Source organism: Macaca nemestrina, chromosome 15, assembly GCF_043159975.1.
Source record: "Macaca nemestrina isolate mMacNem1 chromosome 15, mMacNem.hap1, whole genome shotgun sequence".
Lineage (NCBI taxonomy): Eukaryota > Metazoa > Chordata > Mammalia > Primates > Cercopithecidae > Macaca > Macaca nemestrina.
This window is the reverse complement of record NC_092139.1, coordinates 50,318,291-50,340,870: the sequence shown is the minus strand read 5'-3', so window position 1 is coordinate 50,340,870 and position 22,580 is coordinate 50,318,291.

The window sequence follows — 22,580 nt, the reverse complement described above, 5'->3', positions numbered from 1 at the left end:
TGTCATCCTCACTAAAAGTAATGGTGCAATTATAGGAAGTGTCTAGGTAGTTCTGAAATTCTTTCTGAAACTGGAAACAAGCTCTCTTTCCATTTTCAGTTAGAATAATGAAGCCAAAAAAATAGTGTCTTCATCATCAAAGCCAGTTGGATTTTTCCAAATTCTCTTCACACCAATAACTGTCAATACTATGGGTATGTATTTTTATCATCAGTTCATTGAGTTTCCATATGCCATCTGCTCAAACACATGGGAAATGTATATTTTCTCTTGTTTTTACCATTCTTTGGGAATTGTTTAATCTCTAATCAAAGCCAGAGAAAATGAACTCGACATAATTTCCGTGTTATTTCTTCATTCATTGGATAAATGTGTGTACTCTTCTGGTCTGAAGGGCTGTGGCCTCACTTGTGAACAGTGCAATCCATTTAGACAGTGTTAAGAAATCATTTTCTCCTTTCTGAGTTCTCTTGGCTCAAATTCCAGTTTTAAATTATGGAGAATAAATGTAATTTGGTCTTGTGACATGTGATATATTCAATTGATCTGGGGAAAGGACAGAAAATATGAATGAAATGGAATGTATTTACTCTATTGGCAAAGGCCAGAAGTTGAGTTTCACTGCTTCCAAATAACATTAAGGGCCAGGGGCAATGGCTCACACCTGTAATCCCAACACTTCGGGAGACCAAGGAGGGCAGGTCACCTGAGGTCAGGAGTTTGAGACCAGCTTGGCCAACATGGTGAAACCCCATCTCTACTAAAAATACAAAAAGTTCGCTGGGCATGGTGGTGGGTGCCTGTAATCCCAGCTACTCAGGAGGCTGAGGCAGGAGAATCATTTGAACCCAGGGGTCAGAGGCTGCAGTGAGCTGAGATCGGCCACTGCATTCCAGCCTGGGAATAGAACCAGACTCTGTCTCTAAATAAATAAATAAATAAATAAATAAATAAAATTAAGGACATTTCATGTTTTTCACTTTTCCTGTCTTCAAAAGCTGAGTATTTTATTTGTTTAATTTTTAAGGGCAACGGAGTGGACCATAGCCCAACCAATGAAACCCGGTCTATCCAAACTGGTTCATGAGCCAGCTAGATTTCTGCCCTATTCGTTGTACTATTTCTGTCTTAAGAGGTAGTAGCCAGCGCCACCACGAACAGTTGTACAGATTGTCTACAAACATACCCAATCAAAGAGTTCAGTTGAGGGTGGAATCCAGTCACATTCCATTCACTAAGCCGTGTATACTGGGGCACAGCTATTTATCTCAGAGGAAGGGACCCTTTTTCTTAATAAGCACAGTTAGCTGAGTAGACTAATGTGAATCTTAGTCATAGCCTTCAGATTCATGGAGTCTACTGATTTTGAAACCAAGTTATTTACACATTCCTGGTAGGTTTTTCATTATTATCAATTTTACTACTATGCTTCACCAAGACATGGCAGTTTATATAAATGTCCAGGAACACTGTGCATAGTTGCAGAGTTCTTCCCTTCAGTGCTTCCAGAAAAATGCAAAGCAGTTCAGTTGTCCCACAGAGCAGGAAAAATATCTGCCATCTCTCTGAGGTGGGTAGAAGGTCCTAATTCCCAAAGACAAATTAGGATGAGGAATTTTCCAGGTCATGTAAGGGCTGTCCACCGCCACTGACTGCTTGACCATCAGAGCTGGTATAACAATCTCTGCAGCATAGCTCTTTTGGGGATAATTTTGTGGAGACAGGCTAGGAGTGATTGGGGAAAAGCAATTCTTACCACCTCGATGGTGAGTAACATAAATACAGGATGTCTAAAAGGCTGGTGCAAGTTTAAGCTTTTATGATTTCAGAAGTATAAATCTACTAACTTACAATAAATAGCACCAGAAAGGTTAATTATGAAAATGTTGAAATAGTAACAAGTTTTTATTAATTCAACATAACCATCATCTTATGCTATGTATCACTCTCATCAATTATTGAATGTTGTAAACTTTCATCAGCTGCTGTTAGTGATCATCCAAAAACTGAGGCTTCCATACATACATGACAGATTTGATGTCACTGTCCCCACCAAAAATAATCTAAGAGCAACAGAACCTGCTACCAACCCGCAGTCTGGAAAGCATCACCCAGAAACAGTTGCACATTTTAAAAATTAATTTGGCAGGGCGCTGTGGCTCACACCTGTAATCCCAGCGCTTTGGGAGGCCGAGGCAGGCAGATCACTGAGGTCAGGAGCTCGAGACCAGCCTGGCCAATATGGAGAAACAACATCTCTACTAAAAATACAAAAATTATCCAGGCATGGTAGCAGATGCCTGTAATCCGAGCTACTTGGGAGGCTGGGGCAGGAGAATCGCTTGAACCTGGAAGGTGGAGGTTGCAGTGAGCTTAGATCATGCCATTGATCTCCAGCCTGGGTTACAAAGTAAGACTCCATCTCAAAAAAGAAATTAATTTAAAATGTATTATTTAAAATTCATGACAGGGCACAGTGGCTCACACTTGTAATCCCAGGACTTTGAGAGGCTGAGGCAGAAGGATTGCTTGAGGCCAGGAGTTTGAAATCAGACTGGGCAACATAGTGAGACCCTGTCTCCACAAAATAAATAAATAAATGAATAATAAAAGAAAATAGGTTAAAATAAATATGTGTCAAACAAATCTAAACAATCAAACTTCCAAAACCCGGTTTTTGTAAGTTTGCAACTTCTGAAGTAATTAAAACTTGAAACTGCACAGAGACTTTTAAAACACCCTGTGTGGTCCTACAAGGATGACACAGCACTTTCAGACATGATCTCATTTAATGAGCACAGCATGCTATGCAATCAGGATTACTGTCCCCACTGTACAATCCACTAAGCCGGGTCTCTGGACCTGTCTGTCCAGCACAGTAGCCACTTGCTTTGTGTGGCCATTGAAAACCAGAAATGTGGGGAGTTCAAATTGAGATGGGCTGCAAGTGCAAACATCATACTAGATTTTAAGACTTGGTCCAAAAAGAATGTAAAATAAGTCATTAATAATTATTTAATATTGATTATACATTGAAATAAAAAGAAGGCAGGGCACGGTGGCTCATACCTGTAATCCCAGAACTTTGGGAGGCTAAGGTGGCAGGATTGCTTGAGCCTAGGAGTTCAAGAACAGTGTGGGCAATGTAGGGAGCCCCCAATTCCTATGTTGAGACAAGTAATTTTAAAAATTAACCAGGCACAATGGCGCATGCCTGTAGTCCTAGCTACTCTGGAGGTTGAGGTGAGAGGATTCCTTGAGCCTGGGAGGTCAAGACTGCAGTGAGCCATGACCACACCACTGTACTCATGCCTGAACAACAGAGCCAGACCTTGTCTCAAAAAAAAAAAAAAAAATTACATAAATAACGAGAGTTTGAAACAGGTTAAATAATGTTTTAAAATTAATTTCACCTGTTTATACTTTTTGATGCAGCTGCTAGAAAATTTAAAATGACACCTGGGACTCACATTACAGTTCTGTTGGATAGCACTGCCCTAGAGCCATGCCTCCACTTTGGCCGCCCAGCAATATAAACGTCCTGTCTCACAATGAGGAGTTAACTGGATAAATGTGACATCCTTTGAGGATATCTGAATTTTCTAGGAGGCTTTTAGAGTTTACAAAGTTTAACCCAAACAAATGTGGGTGGATTTTTTTTGTTTTTTATATTTTTTTGAGACAGAGTCTTGCTCCATTGCTCAGCCTGGAGTGCAATAGGGTGATCTCGGTTCATTGCAACCTCTGCCTCTTGGGTTCAAGTGATTCTCCTGCCTCAGACTCTCAAGTAGCTGGGATTACAGGCACACACCAACACATCTGACCAATTTTTGTATTTTTAGTGGAGATAAGGTTTTACTATGTTGACCAGGCTGGTCTTGAACTCCTGACCTCAGATGATCCACCTGCCTTGGCTTCCCAAAGTGTTGGGATTACAGGCGTGAGCCATCATGCCTGGCCAATAAATGCATTTCTAATGACGGAAACTTGGGAACCATTTCGGGTATGTGGTAACTTACTCCACTGGGAGACAAAGTCAGCCCTGAAGGAGTAAGAAGTCATCAACGAGACTGCCCTCTATCTAAGCTCTCAGGAACAGGAGGTTCCAGAAGCTTTTATACCTCTGATGACCTAGAACACCCACAAATCTCCATCTAAGGCAGGAGAGAAGAACTGGGTTGGTTTGTAAGCTCATTTTCTCAGCTCAGTGATGCTTTCCTGAATGCACAGTAGAAAAGCTAACAAGTGTCAAGAGACCAACATAGGAGTCCATCTGAGTAAAACACTGTTCCCCTAAGAACAGCGTATAAATATGCTTCGCACCATGCACGTCTTCCTTAGCAACTATCTTAAGGATCTGAACAGTCAAGGTGAGGTCGGGCGTGGTGGCTCACTCCTATAATCCTAGCACTTTGGGAGGCCAAAGCGGGTGGATCACCTGAGGTCAGGAGTTCGAGACCAGCTTGTCCAATATGGCGAAACCCTGTCTCCACTAAAAATACAAATATTAGCCTGGTGTGGTGGCGCATGCCTACAGTCCCAGCGACTTGGGAGCCTGAGGCAGGAGAATCACTTGAACCCAGGAGGCAGAGGCTGCAATTAGCCGAGATTGTGCCACTGCACTCCAGCCTGGGCGACAGAGCGAGACTCTGTCTCAAAAAAAAAAAAAAAAAAAAAATTAGAAAAAATAAAGTCAAGGTGAGTCGTGTCCCATACCAGGAAGACTGTTTCATCAAGGGCCATTGATAAAACAACCGACCACACCAGGCCATTTTTTTTAAGTCCTAACTATATACCAGACACTGGACTAAGCATTTCACATATGTTATATCACTTAATGTATTGACAGCCTGAGTGCAGTAGGTGCCTTTATTCATGCTTTACAGATATGAAATCGAGGTTCAGTGAGTCTGAGCAACGGGTTCAGGATCCCAGAGCCAGGATTCATGCATGCACCTGGCTGCCTCTGAAGTTTGTATTCTGAAACCACTAATTTGTACCTCTCACTAAATACTAGGGGAAGGGAAGAAATGGAGGAAAAAGTGGGGACATTTTACTATCTGAAGTGCCTTAAATTACCCTCAGGAAGAACCTCTGGCCAGTATCTCAGAGATCCAAAGAAACAAAGTGAAGGGCTAAAGGAGTTAGGCAGCCCGAGTGGAAGCATTTGATATTCCTTGCCTTTCCAAGGGTAGGCCTTTGCGTGAGAAGCCAAGGAACTCGAGTCGGACAGAGTCTGGGATAACCCATCATTACATGCATGATGCCAGCCCTGCAGTTGGTGAAAGCTGATGAAGAGCACGAACCCCACTGAGATTTCAGTAATATTTAATTTCCCCTTTTGCCCAATTCCATGTTGATTTTTAAGCCCTGCATATGAACATGCAAAGATATTAGACAAATTACATATTCCATCCAGCTGATAAAGTCAATGAAAGTGATTGCTCACAAGCTCCAGCAGAATGGGGATGCCGTTATCTTTCTTAGAAAATAGGGTATGACTTAGAAAGTGAGCATCTCCCTTGAGAGGTAGAAACCTTCTCCTTAAATAAAAATCTCATTAATAATTCTTTTCTCAAACAGGAGGAGAAGAAGAGATTTGTTGAGATGGAAACAGCAGAAGCAGATAGCAGCAGTCCCCGGCTGCAGCCTGGGTGATTTGGAGGAAGGCACTAAAGGTTACATGAATGAGGATCATTAATATTCACGGCGGCATCTGGTGCTATGTTGCCAGGAGACAGTAATGAGAACAGAGCATCTTCCAGGTCTAATGGCACTGCGGCTGCCACATCAATCCTGTCGTCCCCAGAAATGAGATCTCTATCATTTGCAAACAGGGAAGCGTTGGTGGCTTGGCTGTCATTCCAGAAGGTCACTAAAAGATATGTAGATGAGCTGCCCATATTTCTTGGGCTGACACTCACTAGGTTCCCTGAACAGTTTTGCCTTTTCAGGGACATGGTCTGACAAGCCAGCTTATAAAAGGGTTACTTCTGTAACTGGGTATTATTTGCTCTTGATCCTTAGAACATTTTGCTAAGTTCTGACTTCTTGGATTGGATCTCCCTCCAAATAGCCGCTGCAAACACTTCTTTGGAGGAAGGTAGACTTGTCAATCTTGTGCTCTCATAACTGTGTGAAGGTCGTAGCTTCTTCAACTGTAAACTCCCAAAGAGTAGCAACAAAGAAAAGTAATCATAACCCCTTAGCCCTGTGCCTCCATTTGGGTTCTCCTAGGAGCAGACCCTGAGACAGATTCCACTTAAAGTGTTTGTTTCTTCCCATCAGCAAATAGGATTATTAAAATGGGAAAGGTGTCCCAAGATCTTCCTTGTCTATGCCCCTCCATCACAGAGCTAGACATTTTCCTTCCGCATGTTTAGAGGCTGGATAGGTGTAAAGCTCTTTGTATGTTTGTATCATAATTTCCCACTTTCTTTGTTATTCTCACAACTTGATGAATTAAATGAGCCCAGGAGTTCGAGTTCAGCCTGGGAAATGTAGTTAGACTCCATTTCTAAGAAACAAAAAATTCAAAAATTATGCCTTCCATACTTGTTATGAGTCAGGGATGAGGATGCAATGGTGAACAAAAGTAGAAAAAACCCTCACCCTTGTGGTATTACCAGTGGATTAATATGGGAGACTGACAACAAATACATAGATAAATTTATTCATTCATTCACTGAACCAAATAGTTACTGTCACCGAGGCACTGAGGTCACAATACAGTATGGAATTAGACCAAAAAAAAAAAAAAAATTCTTGCTTCCTTGGAGTTTACTACTTAGTAGGGGAAGAAACCTACAGTAGGTAGAAATAAATGCAATGAACTACAATAAAAAGAACTAGAATGGTTGGGGGACAGTTGCGCTATTTTATCAGATGGTCAGGGAAGCCTCTCAGGGGAGGTCGCATTGAGCAGAGACATGAAAATGTCACTCAAACAGTGGTGTGCTGAGCCAGCTCACACTGGACCTCAAGAACCAGTGGAAAACATCTCTTCCCAACTCCACATTCAGGGGCATCAATATTGGTAGCTCAAAATCAGGTCGGAAGAATTATACACTAGAAACCAGCAAATGCTGTGAAAGAGGCTTTTGTTTGTTTGTTTGTTTGTTTAGAGTCACTCATTAAGCATTTACCAATATCGAACTTTCTGCAAATATCTAGGGAAAGATTCTTTGTGGTAGAAGGAAAATCCAGACAAAGGCTCTAGGCTGAAAAGGTGCTTTGTTCGTTTTTGTTTGTTGAGAAAGAAGAACATATCTACAACAGTGATTGTCAGAGTGTGAACCACAGGATAGCAGCATCAGCATGACTTGAGAAATTTTTGGAACTGCAAATTCTTAGGTGCCACCCCAGACCTACTGAATCTGAAACTCTGGGTATAGGGTCCAGAAATCTGTTTTCAAAAGCCCTCTAGGTGAGCCTGAGGCACAGGAGAGTTTGAGAAGCACTGGTCTAGACCTAGCACAGTTATCAAGTAGGAGAGTGTGAAAGGAAGGTTGGAGAAGTAACTGGGACTGGATCACAAAGGATTCTACAAGCTTTGGTAAGAACGGATGATAGTTACATTTATTTGTCAACTTGGCTGAGCCGCAGCGCACAGATATTTGGTCAAACATTATGCTCAAGGTTTCTATCAGGGTATTTCTGAGTGAGCTTGATATTTAAAGGGTGAACTTGGAAAAAAGCAGATTAGCCTCCATATTGTAGATGGGCTTCATTGAGTCCATTGAAAGTCTGAAAAGAACAAAATATTGATCTCCCCAGAGCAAGAGGAAATTCAGCCAGCAGGCAACCTTTGACTTCAACTGCAACATCGGATCTTCCCTGGGTTTCCAGCCGAATAGCCCACCTTTTAGATTTTAGACTTGCCAGCCTCCATAATCATGTGAGCCAATTCCTCAAAGTAGATCTCTCTCTCTGTCTCTCTTTGTCTCTCTCTCTCTCTTTCTACACACACACACACACGCACACACAAACACAAACACACATCCTATTTGTTCCATGATTTTATTTCTGCAGAGAACTAATACAGGACTCAAGCTTTTACTAAGTGAGGTGAAAAAACAAATGTGGGGGAAGAGGAGTTGAAGCAGAGGCATGCCCTTAACAGCTATGTTTTCAAAGATTCCGTCTACACATGGGGTCCTTTGGCCTATGGGCCAAATCCAGCCTTCAGTCCATTTCTGTGCACCAGGAACTAAGAACACATTTTACACTTTTAAACCATTATAAACACACAGGCACAAGCACAAAGAAAAATATGCCGGAGACTGCGTGTGTTGTCCCTTCCCTGAAATAGTTACTATCTGGTCTTTTACAGAAAAATCTGCTGACCCCTGCTCTGCAACATCATGTACCTCCTGATATAATGCGCCAAGAGGGACACAATGTCGCCTTTGCACCGTTCTTGCCAACAGTGTATGACTTGAACTTAATCTTGAAGAAACATCAGACAAACCTAAATTGAGGGAAATTTTGTGAAATGACTGACACATCCTCTTCAAAAGTGTCAGAGCCACAAAATCATGAAGACTGGGGAATGGTCCTAGGTTAAGTTAAGCTCAAGGAGACAAGAAACCTATATTAACTTGTGATCTTAGACTGGAACCTTGACCAGGAACAGAATGTTAGTGCAACAATTGGTGACGCTTGAATAAAGCTTGTAGGTTAATTTTTTTTTTTTTTTTTTTTGAGATGGAGTCTCGCTCTGTCACCCAGGCTAGAGTGCAGTGGCGATCTCAGCTCACGGCAAGCTCCGCTTCCCAGGTTCATGCCATTCTCCTGCCTCAGCCTCCCGAGTAGCTGGGATGACAGGCGCCTGCCACCTCGCCCGGCTAATTTTTTGTATTTTTAGTAGAGACGGGGTTTCACCGTGTTAGCCCAGACTGGTCTTGATCTCCTGACCTCGTGATCTGTCTGCCTCAGCCTCCCAAAGTGCTGGAATTACAGGTGTGAGCCACCATGCCCGGCCGCCTGTAGGTTAATTAACAGTATTGTATCAGTATTAACTTCCTAGAATTAACCCATTGTCTGTGATGGATTAGGAGGTTAATATTTGGAGAGGTTGGGTAAAGGGTATGCAGGAAATCTTTGTACTGATTTTTCAAATTTTTGTAAATTATACATTATTTTAAAATGAGAATTTTAAAAAGAAAAATTAATTACAAAATCTAGCAAAAAAAAAATAAAAAAACAAAGGGCCACGAGTTACTTTGGAAAGTACAATATATGGACACATTATACTGGCTTGGATTTGGATGGAAACAGCAGAGCGGATGAGTAATGGATGTGATTGGGATAAAAATCTGAAGTTAAAGCTGACGTAACTTGTTGATGGCATTAGAATTCTTCCATGTATTCTTCCATGTATAAGTTCTTCCATGTATAAGTTCTCCAGCTTAAATAGAGTTAAACAAAAAGGATTGTATTGACTCAAGTAATAGAGATGGCAGGCACGGCCAGATTCAGTTCACACAACATCTTCATGGGCCCTCTTCCTCTTTCCACATGGTCCATTACTACTTTCCTTTATAGTGACATAATTATCGGATTGGCCACTGTGTCTTCAGGCTTATACCCTTCCTATGGCTAGCAATACCGTAGGAAAGAGGACGTCTCTTTTCCAAGTGGTCAAAGAGGCAACACAGAATAAAGTCATTAGGTTTGCCTTGGGTCCAGTTCCCATTTCTGGACCAATATCTTTGGGGATCCATTGAATATGTGGATTTTCCAGTACTGGGTCATCTGACCACTGCTACAGCCAGGGGTGGGTGTGGTCATCTTCACCTGAAATTTGACCAAGAGTTAGGGAGGGGTGGTTTCCTAAAAAACAGATGTCTCACCTGGAGGGAGATGGAGGATGGGCAGATAAAGCTAATCAAAGTTTATTGAAGTTTTATGTAGGAAAACAACAAAAGAAAAAAAACAAAATTTCATATAATAATGTCAGTAGGACAAGTATTTCAGTATTTACAGACATGTCCAGTTGACTTGCTTAGAATTATAATAGTAAATAAATGTCTAAACAGATGCTCTAACCACTGTCTCAGAATTCTTTCTGGTTCCCTACTATTTAGGAGGTTTCCCGTTGGATGGATCTATCTCTAGTTTTTGTTTTGTTTTGTTTGAGACAGAATCTCACTCCTCTGTCGCCCAGGCTGCAGTGCAGTGGCATGATCATGGCTCACTGCAGCCTCCACCTTTTGGGCTCAAGCCATCCTCTAACCTCAGCTTCCAGAGTAGCTGGGACTACAGGTGTGCACCACCACACCCAGCTAATTTTCATGTTTTTTCTAGAGACAGGGTTTTGCAATGTTGCCGAGGATGGTCTAAATTCCTAGGCTCAAGTGATGGGTTCACCTCAGCCTCCCAAAGTGCTTGGGTGACAGGTGTGAGCCATGGCACCTGGCCAATATCAAGTTTTATTTTATTTTATTTTATTTTTTATCTATTTGAGACGGAGTCTTGCTCTGTCGCCCAGGTATGATCTCAGCTCACTGCAACCTCCACCTCCCAGGTTCAAGCGATTCTCCTGCCTCAGCCTCCTGAGTAGCTGGGATTACAGGCACACACCACCATGCCCCTCCTAATTTTGTATTATTTAGGAGAAACAATGTTTTGCCATGTTGGCCAGGCTGGTCCCGAACTCCTGACCTCAGGTGATCTGCCTGCCTCGGCCTCTCAAAGTGCTGGGATTATAAGCATGAGCCACCATGCCCGGCCCAATATCCAGTTTTATAAAGAAAATTTTTAGTCAGCATATAGTTGAGAAATTAGGATGTACTTGCATTTTCTTGCCAAATTCTCTCCAAACTAATAAGAAAAACAAACACCAAACTTAACTGAAATTTAAGTCTTGAACAATTTAACCCTTCCTTTCTCCACAAAGCCTTTCCCCCATTGTGGAAAGTGAGACTGTGGTTTATTTTCCCCACCCTCCATCTGTTATCCTGACATTCAATTACCACTGAAGGGAAAAGGGGGAGCCAAATTGATGTCCTCCAGGAGGCCGGAACTCTGTGCAGCTCCCTGTGGCCCAGTGCATTCATCAATCTCTGAGTCTGCACAGCCCAAGAGGAAGGCTCGGGAACTGAGAGTCTGAAGCCGGCCGAAGGACTACAGAGGAACTGGCAGGAGGGAATCAGGAAACCTCCCCAAGAGCAGCTCATCGGGTTTGATATGTGTCAGCTCACAGAGTCCTGCCTTGAGATGTAGTGATAACTAGACAGTAGGTGAAGGGAGGGGAGATAGCTGGGTTCCTGGGTTGGCCAGCTGATAGCCCAGGCAGGGCCTCCAAAGTCATCCCTTGGCGTGGACAACACGTGCTTGTGGTCTGGGCCTCGTCACTGCACATCCAGTATTAAAATTGTTCGTTTTCCAGTTCTGATCAGAGGGACTAATACACAGAACCACCCCGTCAAAGACTAGTCTGTACATTCGAATGATGCCACGTTATAAATCTGCAGCAGAGGAAATGCCTTTTCAGTATTCAAAGTACTCAAGTTCTTCATCCAAGATACATCTTTCCTAGGGCAAAGGTAGTTAGAAAGCCAAAGTAATCATTAAAGTGTTGCTTTTGGGCATTGCAGAGATGCAGAACACCAGTGCGAGGGAACATACGAGATCTTGTGTGATCATCTCTTCCACACGTGGCATTCTAGCAGAGTTACTCTGCCTCAAGAAGGTCTCTTTCCATGGACAAAATTGTGGTGAGATAAAGTAAGCACCCCTCTCCCTTTCATACGGGTGAAACCTGGAAGAATTTCTACTCTCCTTTTAAATTCGCATTATTGTTGACCACAAACAGCCCCCACTCATGGACCCCTTACAGTCTCCAAGAATGTGGTTCATCTTCAATTATTAAGTCAACACTTTCTTTATGAGAGTCTAGGTGACAGCCTTGATCTCTTACAGTAATTTAAGGAGCATCTCACCCTCATCATCCATACCATCATTCTTAATTTTCAACAACTTTTAATGGACATGTCTCCAAATTCTGGAGCAAACCTGGTTTGGGTCGCAAAAGTTCCTGGATGCTGGGTTCCAGACAGACCACACTGGTTCCTGATCTAATCCCTTCCTATATTTACCCTCCTCCGTGTATTACCTTCCTCTGCAATCATGAAGACAGGACAGGTGACAGTCTCTCCAGCCCAAAAGGAGGGGAATCTCCTTGTCAGTGGTTTGCTTAATCTTAGCGGATAAAATGTGTGATCTGTGTAATCTCGGTTAATAAAGTGGGACAGAAGTCTGGGTGGAGTCTTTTGTCAGTATCTTACTGATACTGAGCCATTTGACAGCCATAAAGGAGTTAATCTTAAGATTTGTGGAGGTCTGGGCAGCTGAAAAAGGGTGGAATATGATCCTAGATGACCTTGTGGAACCACCGAATTAATTACCCTGATGCTATTCTCCAGCAACACTTGTAAGCAATAGCAATCTTCTTACTGTTTAAGCCATTTTGACTTGAGATTTCTGTTCCTTCAAACTAGTATCTTGCCCTGTAATCATTTATTCCATCTATCTATCTATCTATCTATCTATCTATCTATCTATCTATCTTATTTTTTTTTTTTTTTTTGAGACGGAGTCCCGCTCTGCCGCCCAGGCTGGAGTGCAGTGGCCAGATCTCAGCTCACTGCAAGCTCTGCCTCCCGGGTTTATGCCATTCTCCTGCCTCAGCCTCCCAAGTAGCTGGGACTACAGGTGCCCACCACCTCGCCCGGCTAGTTTTTTGTATTTTTCAGTAGAGACGGGGTTTCCCCATGTTAGCCAGGATGGTCTCGATCTCCTGACCTTGTGATCCACCCGTCTCGGCCTCCCAAAGTGCTGGGATTACAGGCTTGAGCCACCACACCCGGCCCTATCTATCTAGATATCTATCTATCTATCTATCTATCTATCTATCTATCTATCTATCTATCTATCATCTATCTATCTATCTATCTGTGTCCTGGTGGACAAATCACTTAACTTCTCTACACCCCTATTTCTTTATCATTAAAGCTGACAAGTTGAAGGCGAAGGCTTTCTGCCTTCCCTTTTAACTTTAACATTCAGAGTTTCTGATTTCTCTTCCATGGTATACAAGGTAGAAATCCCTGACACACTTCTGGTTTTTGTGTTCTGTACTCTCAGTTCAAGGTCATTAGTTTTCCCCTCTGCTTCTTAATTCTGAGGTTTAAATCAAATGTTCTATATGTCAGGATTACCCGTTACATAACTCATTCCTTTCTGGATCCTCATGGGTTCTCTTAGAACCTAAAGGGGATCAGAATATGCCACCCCATAGTGTGCAACTTTGGCATGAGTATTATTTTAAACTGAAGGCAATTGAGAAACAACAAATGCAGGAAAATTTATCTGCCTTTCCCTTATCTGCCTGAAAGCAGAGCATAAATTTTCCTTCGAGGAAGGTGTTCCTCTGTACCAGGAAAAGGACATTGACTTTTATTACCAGAAATGGAAAGTCACACCAAGTTTAGTCTGCATAAACAGACCATAATCCTTATTGGCCCAGGTGCCGTGGCTCACACCTGTAGTCCCAACACTTTGAGAGGCTGAGATGGGCAGACGTCTTGAGCCCAGGAGTTCGAGACCAACCTGGACAACATAGAGAGACCCCATCTCTATTAATATAAATAAATAAATAGCCTTGATCTTCCATTAGTTTCCTCCTTATGTTTCCTAGTCACCTGCCCACAATTTACCACCCATAAAAACCCTCAATTCCCATTTTTTGTCTAGTTGTTTTCCCACAATTTATCACCCCTTGTTAAAATGTTATATAAGCCCCCAAATCTAACCTCTTGTTTGTGTTTTCATTTCTTTTCTGAGAAGTTCCCATGCACATAAAAACCTTAGCATCAATAAAAGTTGTACTTCTTGTCCTATTAATGTGTCTTTGTCTGTTCAATTTACAGTCCTCAGGTGCTGAACCTAAGAGGATAGTGGAAAGCCTTTTTCCTCCCTCAATATCTCCAAAGATACTCAGTTTTCTCATAAATTAAAACAGAGGCTAATAATGCTAAGATGCTTCCAGTTCAAACATCTTACAGATTTTTTAAAATCAGTAAGATTACTTCTCAGTAATGACTTTTATTCAACACTTTTATGATGCAATATAACTATTTCTATTTATAAACATTGAAACAAAGAATGAAGTTTCAATATTTATTCCATGATCTCTCCCAGTTCATCCAGCCTGGTAGCATTGAAGGATGGATGAGTAAATGAGCAGGTTACAGACATGGGCAAATGGGGCTTAAAACTACTGGCACACTCTGGGAGATGGTGTGGGACACACATTAGAGATGCCTCCTCTCAGGGCTGAGGAAGCTGGGGTATCCACTGGCTGTGGGCTCCTCCTGGGGCACCAGCTCCTCCACATGTTCCACCCTGCCCTGCCAATAGGCCAAGCCTGCTCCTAACACCACAGAGAGGCCTCAGAAAGGGAGTCCAAGAGGCTTGTCATAGAAAGTAGGAAGATGTTGAGCAGAGTAGGGACCCCTGGTAGGGGCCTGCAAGATCCCTCTAAGCATAGAAATAAAGGAAAATCTCATGTTCCTTCAAGGGAAAAGAACATGAGCAACTTGATAAGCAAGAAGGAAATAGTAGCTTAAAACAATAACCAGGGAGGTTAGAGTCATGAGATGTTTTGTTCCCTATAGAAGCTAAAGATAACATCTTAACATATGTTCCCAGGTGTTTTTCAGAAACCCAGACCCCCATCAAATGGATCTGCTGGCCTGCAGACCCTGAGGGGAACGGAGGACTGAACTCAAACCACTGCTCTTTGTTCTAAATTTCTTCCTGAGGGACCTGGAGGAGGTCACACCACAGGCCAGAGCTTACATTCTTTTCTGCTGACCTCATATGTCTAGACAAAGCTTTGCCTCCTTAATCAATTGAAAATCAAAAAATCTTTGAATCTGCCTATGACCTATAAGCTCCCACTTCAAGATATCTCACCTCTTTAGGTCAAACTGAAGCACAACCTCCATGTATTGATTTATGACTTTGCCTGTAACTTCCGCTTTCCTGAAATTTACCTCTGCCTTCAAATACCCTTACTTCCAAGTCAGAGGGGAGGTCAGATCTTAAATGGGAGCTGCCTAATTCTCCTTGCTTGGTGCCTTGCAAATAAACGCTCTCCTTTCTCCCATTGCAAACCTCAGTGTGGATGTTTGGATTTAACTGCACTGGCTTAGTGAACCCCAGTTTTGTTGAATAACACTGTTTGCAGGCACAGACTAGCGAGCACTGAGGGATGGAGGTGGAGCATCGGAAATGTCCTGACCATCCTGGGCATCCCTACATGAAAGAGAAAACAAAATGTGCAAATAGCACATAATCTGCAATCAGCATGTCATGATGACTGCGTATCCTGCAAGGTCTTTGTTCTAGCAGGGCCAGCACGGGACTCTGGGCAGTGCTGCTGGTCACTCTCCCCAGGTACATGAAGCCAGCAGAGCTTGGAGCCATGACTCCAGTCACAGTGAGGAGACTGGCAGCCTCCAGGACTTCATAATGTTCACTGGGCAATGGGTCACTTAGAATACAGCGTAGGGAGAAAAGCTTCCAAATGAACGCCTTTCTCAGGGTCACTCTGAGATGGCAGATACATACCCGGACATCACTAACAATCACAGCTCTCATTCAGGCCATGCGTATGATGCTATAGTTGTTGCCAATGTCACTACAGCTTCACTGAGTTCTGAGCTTAGTCTGAGAGATGACTTTGGCCTCCTCCAGGGAGATGCTCAGTGAGAAGAGTTGGAAAAGAGGATGTTACATGCTCCCAACGTAGCTCTGTGATTTCCCAGCAGCAGTATGAACTTCCAGGGCATGAAACATCTCTGTTAAATTAGACGTTCTAACATGATATAAACCAAATATAAATGTTTCAGGTCATCCTCTGTTGCTTATCGTTCATTTCATCATTGATTAATGAGTCAGAATGATTCATTTCCATTATATGTGAATAATTCAGAGATGTTGTCCCGAAGTAAAACTTTCCAGTCATTGCCTTTCTCTGTCCTGCTTCCTTTTTTCCTGATTCAGTAGTTTAATCGCAGATGTCAGAGCCACCCTACATTAAACAGAAAGGGATTTATTATAGGAAAGTAGGGGCTTGCAAAACCACTGGAGCACAGCAGCCAGGCTCTGGACAGAGTTCCCGGGGGGTGACTCCCTGGACACCACCCCGTGACTTGGCCACCTTCAGGAAGCCACATACCCTTCTCCTGGCTCCCAGGCCACACAGCCTCTGTAACGATCTGGGGCCAGGAAGCCATGTCACAGCATGAGCTGCAGGAACGCATCTGATAAATGGCTTTCTCCTACGCTGCCTTTGGAGAGCGGGAGACCTCTGTTCCACAGCTGCAGACAAAGCACAATTGGCCACAGCCGGGAGCAGAACAGTCTCTCAGTCCCTGCCACCTTCCACATCCCGCAGCTGTCTGCCGGGAAGGAATGTGGCCCCCCAGCTGCACGTGAGGCTGCTAAATGTGGGCTTTTGCTTCGCCACCTGCTGCGATAATACTACCCGGAGGAAGAATGGAGTGGAGCGGGCCCAGCAGGAATGTCTGTTCCACTTTTCTTCATTTGGAAACTTCTTTCACACTAAAGTAGAAATGACTGATAGCAGGAAAAGTACGGCTCTTTCCAGGTAGATCCATATCCTGAACATTTTAAAAGGCAGAACTTTTTATTAAATAAAAATGTTGCAAACTTCAGAATGATATTTATTAAATTATACCGCATTAGAAAAACTGTGCGTTTCTGTGTGTGTGCATGTGTGTGCATATGCTTGAATATGCATGTGCAAAAACACACATGCTTATACAAGTTTTATGTGTGTATCTACAGACATAAATACAAACATAACATAGAAAAGGTTCAGAGGGACACACACTCTACGTATTAACAATGATTAATCCTTGGTGGTGGAATAAGGGATGATGTGGGGGAGAAATTTTCCATTGTTGTAGCTTTATAATGTTCAAAAGTTTTATAAAGAACCTATATTACTTTTTGTGATATTATAATATTAAAAAGCCTGGAAATCATACTCTTTAAGAAGAGTCGTGACAGGTCTTCCAGGGGTGGTTACACGGATATCTACATGTGTAAAACTTTATCAAGTTATACGTTTAAGATTTGAGTAGTTTACTGTATCTTAACTGTTAAGTAGTTTAAATTTATTCTTCAGTAAAGCAAAATTTTAAACTAGTAAACACATAAAGAAAACAGAGAAGGCTGGGCACAGTGGCTCACACCTGTAATCCCAGCATTTTGGAAGACTGAGGTAAGTGGATGGCTTGAGCACAGGAGTTCAAGGACCAGCCTGAGTAACATGGTGAAACCCTGTCTCTACAAAAGATTAAAAAATTAGCCAGGTCCAGCGGCATGTGCCTGTTGTCCCAGCTGCTTGGGAGGCTGAGGTGGGAAGATGAATTAAGCCTGGGAGGTCGAGGCTCAATTGAAAAGAAACAGAAAAGAAATGACAATCTCAGGCACTTGGAAGGCGTGAGAGAACACATGGCTACCACACCTAAATAATATCAAATTATGTACCCTTAGGCAAGTTACCCAACTTCTCTGAAACTCAATTTTACTCATCTGTAAGGTGAGTATAATAATAATAGCTATGTCAGTGTTATGGTGACAATTAAATGAGTTAATTTATATAAAATTGTTGAAATCATGGTCATTGTTCTTTTTATCCATTGGAGTAAGTATATTAGTTTCTTAGAGCTATTATAACAAATTATCACAAATTGGATGGTTTAAAACAACAGAAATTTATTCTCACACAGTGCAAGAGGCCAGAAGTCCAAAATTAAGGTGCTGCCAAAGTTGGTTCCTTCTGGAGACTCAGAGAGAGAATCTAGTCATATCCCTCTCCCAGGTTCTGCGGTTACAGGCAACCCTTGGCATCCTTTGACTTGTAGATATAGCACTACAGGGCCAGGCACGGTGGCTCATGCCTGTAATTCCAGCACTTTGGGAGGCCAAGGTGAGAGGATCACTTGAGGTCAGGAGTTCGAGACCAGCCTGGCCAACATGGTGAAACCCCATCTCTACTAAACATACAAACATTAGCCAGGTATGGTGGCATGTGCCCGTAGGCCCAGCTACTCAGGAGGTTGAGGCAGAAGAATCACTTGAACCCAGGAGGCGAAGGTTGCAGTGAGCCAAGATCATGCCACTGTACTTCAGGCTGAGCAACAGAGCAAGACTCTATCTCAAAAAAAAAAAACATATATATATATATGTATATATATATATGACTCCAATCTCCGCTTCCAACTCCACGTGGACTTTTTCCTTGTGTGTTTTTCATCCTGGGTGTTCTCTCTTCTTATAAGGATTTGAGTTATTTGATTTAGGGCCCACCTAATCCAGCATGACCTCAACTTAACTAATTGCATCAGCAAAGACCCTATTTCCAAGTAAGGTCACATTCTGAGCTTTCCAGGTAGACATGAGTTTTGGTGCACTATTCAACCTCTGCAGTAAGGCATTGTTGTTCAGCTCTACAGCCCATAAACACATAAAGGGCAAGGGCGGGGAACTGCAAGTGGTCTCATTCTTCCAAGAGGTAACCAGGAATCAGAGCCCCTGACTACCTAGTGTTTGTAGATTTCCCTTTATTGTTTTTGATGAAAAATAAAGTGCCAAGTGATGATAAATCATGAAATTCCTATGGCTATGATCTAGCCTGTTATCTTGACAGCAACATCATTTTGTATAAACAAAATGCAAATTTTTTACTAAAATCGACCATAAACAAATATTAGGAATCTTCCAAGTGTAAACTATTTGTTTCTCTCGATTGTAATAGGCAACACTGGCCTCTATGATACTTGAGGTTGCTTTTCAAATGTGCCACTAGAGGGAGAAAAGGTTGTATGTTTGTTTTTGAAGCGCATATTGCAGGATAATGAGGTTTTCTTTGTGCAATTACTACAAGTATGAGTTCCATGTTTGTGATTGCAGGGTAATTTCATCTTAATGTTGATGATGCAGACCGCACTGCAGAGCAGAGTGAAATGGTATAAATCACAAGCTGTGTTCCTATTAAAAGCATATTGTTTAGATGGAGATGGGAATCTATAACAATTCAAAAGCCTTCTTTAATCACTGAAGTTCAAATGTTGTCTTTAAAATTGGGGTTTTGCAAAGTAAGGATGGGCGTTGCATTATATATGAAATGGCTTTAAGACAAATCTGTGGTGCAGTGATTTGAAAAGATAGAAGATGCAAACTAAAAGACTTTAAGATTTATTGTTTGGAGTCCAAGACGTGTCCTTTCAACTTTATCTTTCCTCAAATTTTGGTGTCATGTAGCTAAGCAGGATGGGCCAGAGCTGAGAAAAATAACAGCAATGATAATTAGTAGTTAGGTGCCACTTATTCTGTATCAGTGCTTTACATATATTAACTAATTTAATCTTCATAACAACCTTTTAAGATAGATATCCTATTATTATCCTCATTTTACAGATGAGAAAACTGAGGTCCATGTTCATAAAGGTAGTGACTACCAAAGCTGGCTGCAGGGTCTGAATTCCTTAACGACAATATTATACAGTCTTTCAAGAAGAACTTATGGGACCCAAAGTCTCTTCCAGATGTTTTAACAATATTCCACATCATGATACACCTATTGAAATGACTGTAAACAAAAACTGACAGTGCCAAGTGCTGACGAAGATGTGGAGCAACTGGAACTCTCATATACTGTTGGTAGGAATGCACAATGATGCAGCCCCTTAGAACAATTTTGTCACTTCCTATAAAGCTAAATATACAGTTAGTGTATGATGCAGAAGTCCCACTTCTAGGTACTTACCCAAGAAAACAAAAACTTATGTTCACCAAAAACCATATGTGAATGTAGCTGCTTTATTGATAATCACCAAAAACTGGAAACTACCCAGATTTCTCCCAGTTGGTGAATGGGAAAACTATGGTACATCCATGTAAAGGAATATTACTCAGCAACAAAAAAGAAAGGACTTTTCATGCAAAAACATGGATGAATTTCATATAAATTGTGCTAAATGAGAAAAGATAGACTCAAAAAGTTAAATTTTATATTTATATGACATTCTGGAAAAGATAAAATTATAAAAACAGAATGTGATCTGTGGTTGTCAAGATCTGGGGGTAGGGGAAGAATTGACTGTAATGGAACAGCATGATTTTTCTAAACTGTTGGAACCATTCCATATCTTGATTGTGGTGGAGATTATGCAACTTTATGTGTTTGTCTAAACTCATAGAACCATACAATAGAATGGGTGAATTTTGCTGCATGTGAATTAAAAACTATAGAACAATATAAATAATGAGGGCAGGATTCCAATGCAGTCTCTTGGACTAACACATATCACCTTTTCCAAGATGTTCTAGATGTGTAAATTTGAGGACACTCCTCAACAATTCTTTGCACTGCTTTTCCCATCTGCAAAATGGAGATAGCAATGTCTAAATCACAGTTTTGCTAAAAGATAATGTAAAAGAGTCAGCGGCCAGTGCCAAACACCAAAACACCAAAGCCACATAAGGTATTCGAACAAAGAGAATATAATTGCATAGATACTGGAGAAAAGCAAGAAGGAAATGCTAAGGTAATAACTGCAGGCAGTAGCTTCCACCCTAATGGCTAGGCAAACAGAGGGAAGAAATTTGAGTTCTGATAGAATCTAGAACCTAGGAGGAGCCCCATGGAGATAGAACGATGAAGAGGATGTATCACCTAGCAGCTGCTGGTCCTTCTACGGGGCTATGAGGGTGGTCCTGGGAGACAGAAGCTGAAAAGGAAAGCCAGATGGTGCCACCAGGGAAAGTGCTAGTGCTGGAGCCATGCTGATCAGGACAGCAGCAAAACAAGAATGATAAAGTCTCTCCCCACCCCTCTGCCCCACTTCCAGTCTTCCAATCTCCCTTGGAGTCTCCTATTGGTGTAACGTACCAGGAAGGCACCTGACAAGGGAACCGTGAAGGTTGTGGGGCTCAGCATCAGAAGTCAGAGTGTAGATGGGTTTGCTCAGAGAACTTATAAAGCTATTAGAGGCATATACTCAGCACTCATTCATTTGCTCAATAAATATTTGTTGAGGATCAGGTACTCAGCTAGGCAAGGCTCTTGACCTTAAGGAGCTGAAGCTAAATAAGAAAAGTATAAAGCAAGCTATGTAGAAGTCTTGGTGAGTGCATTAAGTTGGGTAATGGGATCAGATACAGGACTGTTTTTAAGAAGTCATCTCCTCCGGGTATCAGATAGAGCAATAAAGCTAGTACAGCATTGCTTGCTGTGACACTGAGATGCTGGCTGTCTTCTCAGGTACAGAAAATATTCCGTATGCTCTCCTGACATCCCTGGATCACTCCATGAGATGGGCAGGATTAGCTCATTTGAGTTGCCTGGAAGGAGTCCTGCATAGAGTTGTTAGCCCAACAAATCTTGTTAGCCAAATTTATTTGAAAAAGTCAGTGGCTCATGCAGTCAGGTCACTCCTGGGTCCTCCCTAGTTCTTGAAAAAATGTCTAAAAAGTGCAGGTCCCACTTCAGAGCAAAGATGAAAGTCTAGTTACCTCTTGCCTATTACTTGTACAGATATTCACATAGCAATCTTTACACATGTATTGATTGGACTTCATTATGCAGCTCCAGTGATTGCTCTTGCAGGCTTTTTACTAACTTTATAGCCAATATGTCTTCTGGCTTAGTAATCTTTCTTTTCTCTTTCTTTCTTTCTTTCTTTCTTTCTTTCTTTTTTTTTTTTTTTTTTTAAGATGGAGTCTCACTCTGTCTCCCAGGCTGCAGTTTAGTGACATGATCTCGGCTCACTGCAACCTCTGCCACCCGGGTTCAAGTGATTCTCCTGCCTCAGCCTCCAGAGTAGCTGGGATTACAGGCACTCGCCACCTTACCTGGCTAATTTTTGTATTTTTAGTAGAGACAGAGTTTCACAATCTTGGCCAGACTGGTCTTGAACTCCTGACCTCACGATTCACCCACCTCAACCTCCCAAAGTGTTGGAATTACAGGCGTGAGCCACCGCGCCCGGCCACTCGTCTTTCTTACTTTGCTCACAGGACTTTGCTCCCCATCCTCACTGGAAAAATTGTCATCCAACTGAAGTAGATGCTCTTAGTGCCCTACCCAGATGGCCTTTACTGGCCAGTGCACCCCCAAGCTTGCTGTCCTCCAGTGGCCCCTCGAAGAAATTACCTTTGATCAAATAGGAGCCCTTCACACACAAAGTTCCCACCCACTGTGTGGCAGACCTTGGTCAGAAACCAATCAGCAGGAATGTAAAAATGGTCAGCCCCATTGCCTCAAACTGGCCCTCATTCGAGTGCAGTTCATGCTCTGGAGCTTCCTGTGGGATCAAGCTGAAGCTATCTCCAGCTGAGACCTCATCTTCACCTTGCTTTTCCCCTGCATGTCCTCCTTCACCTCCTTCACTGGCATGTCCTCCTTCCCTCACTCCCTTACAGGAGTCTTCTGAGCACTGTCTCCCACTGGATAACTTACACAAGAATTTCTTATC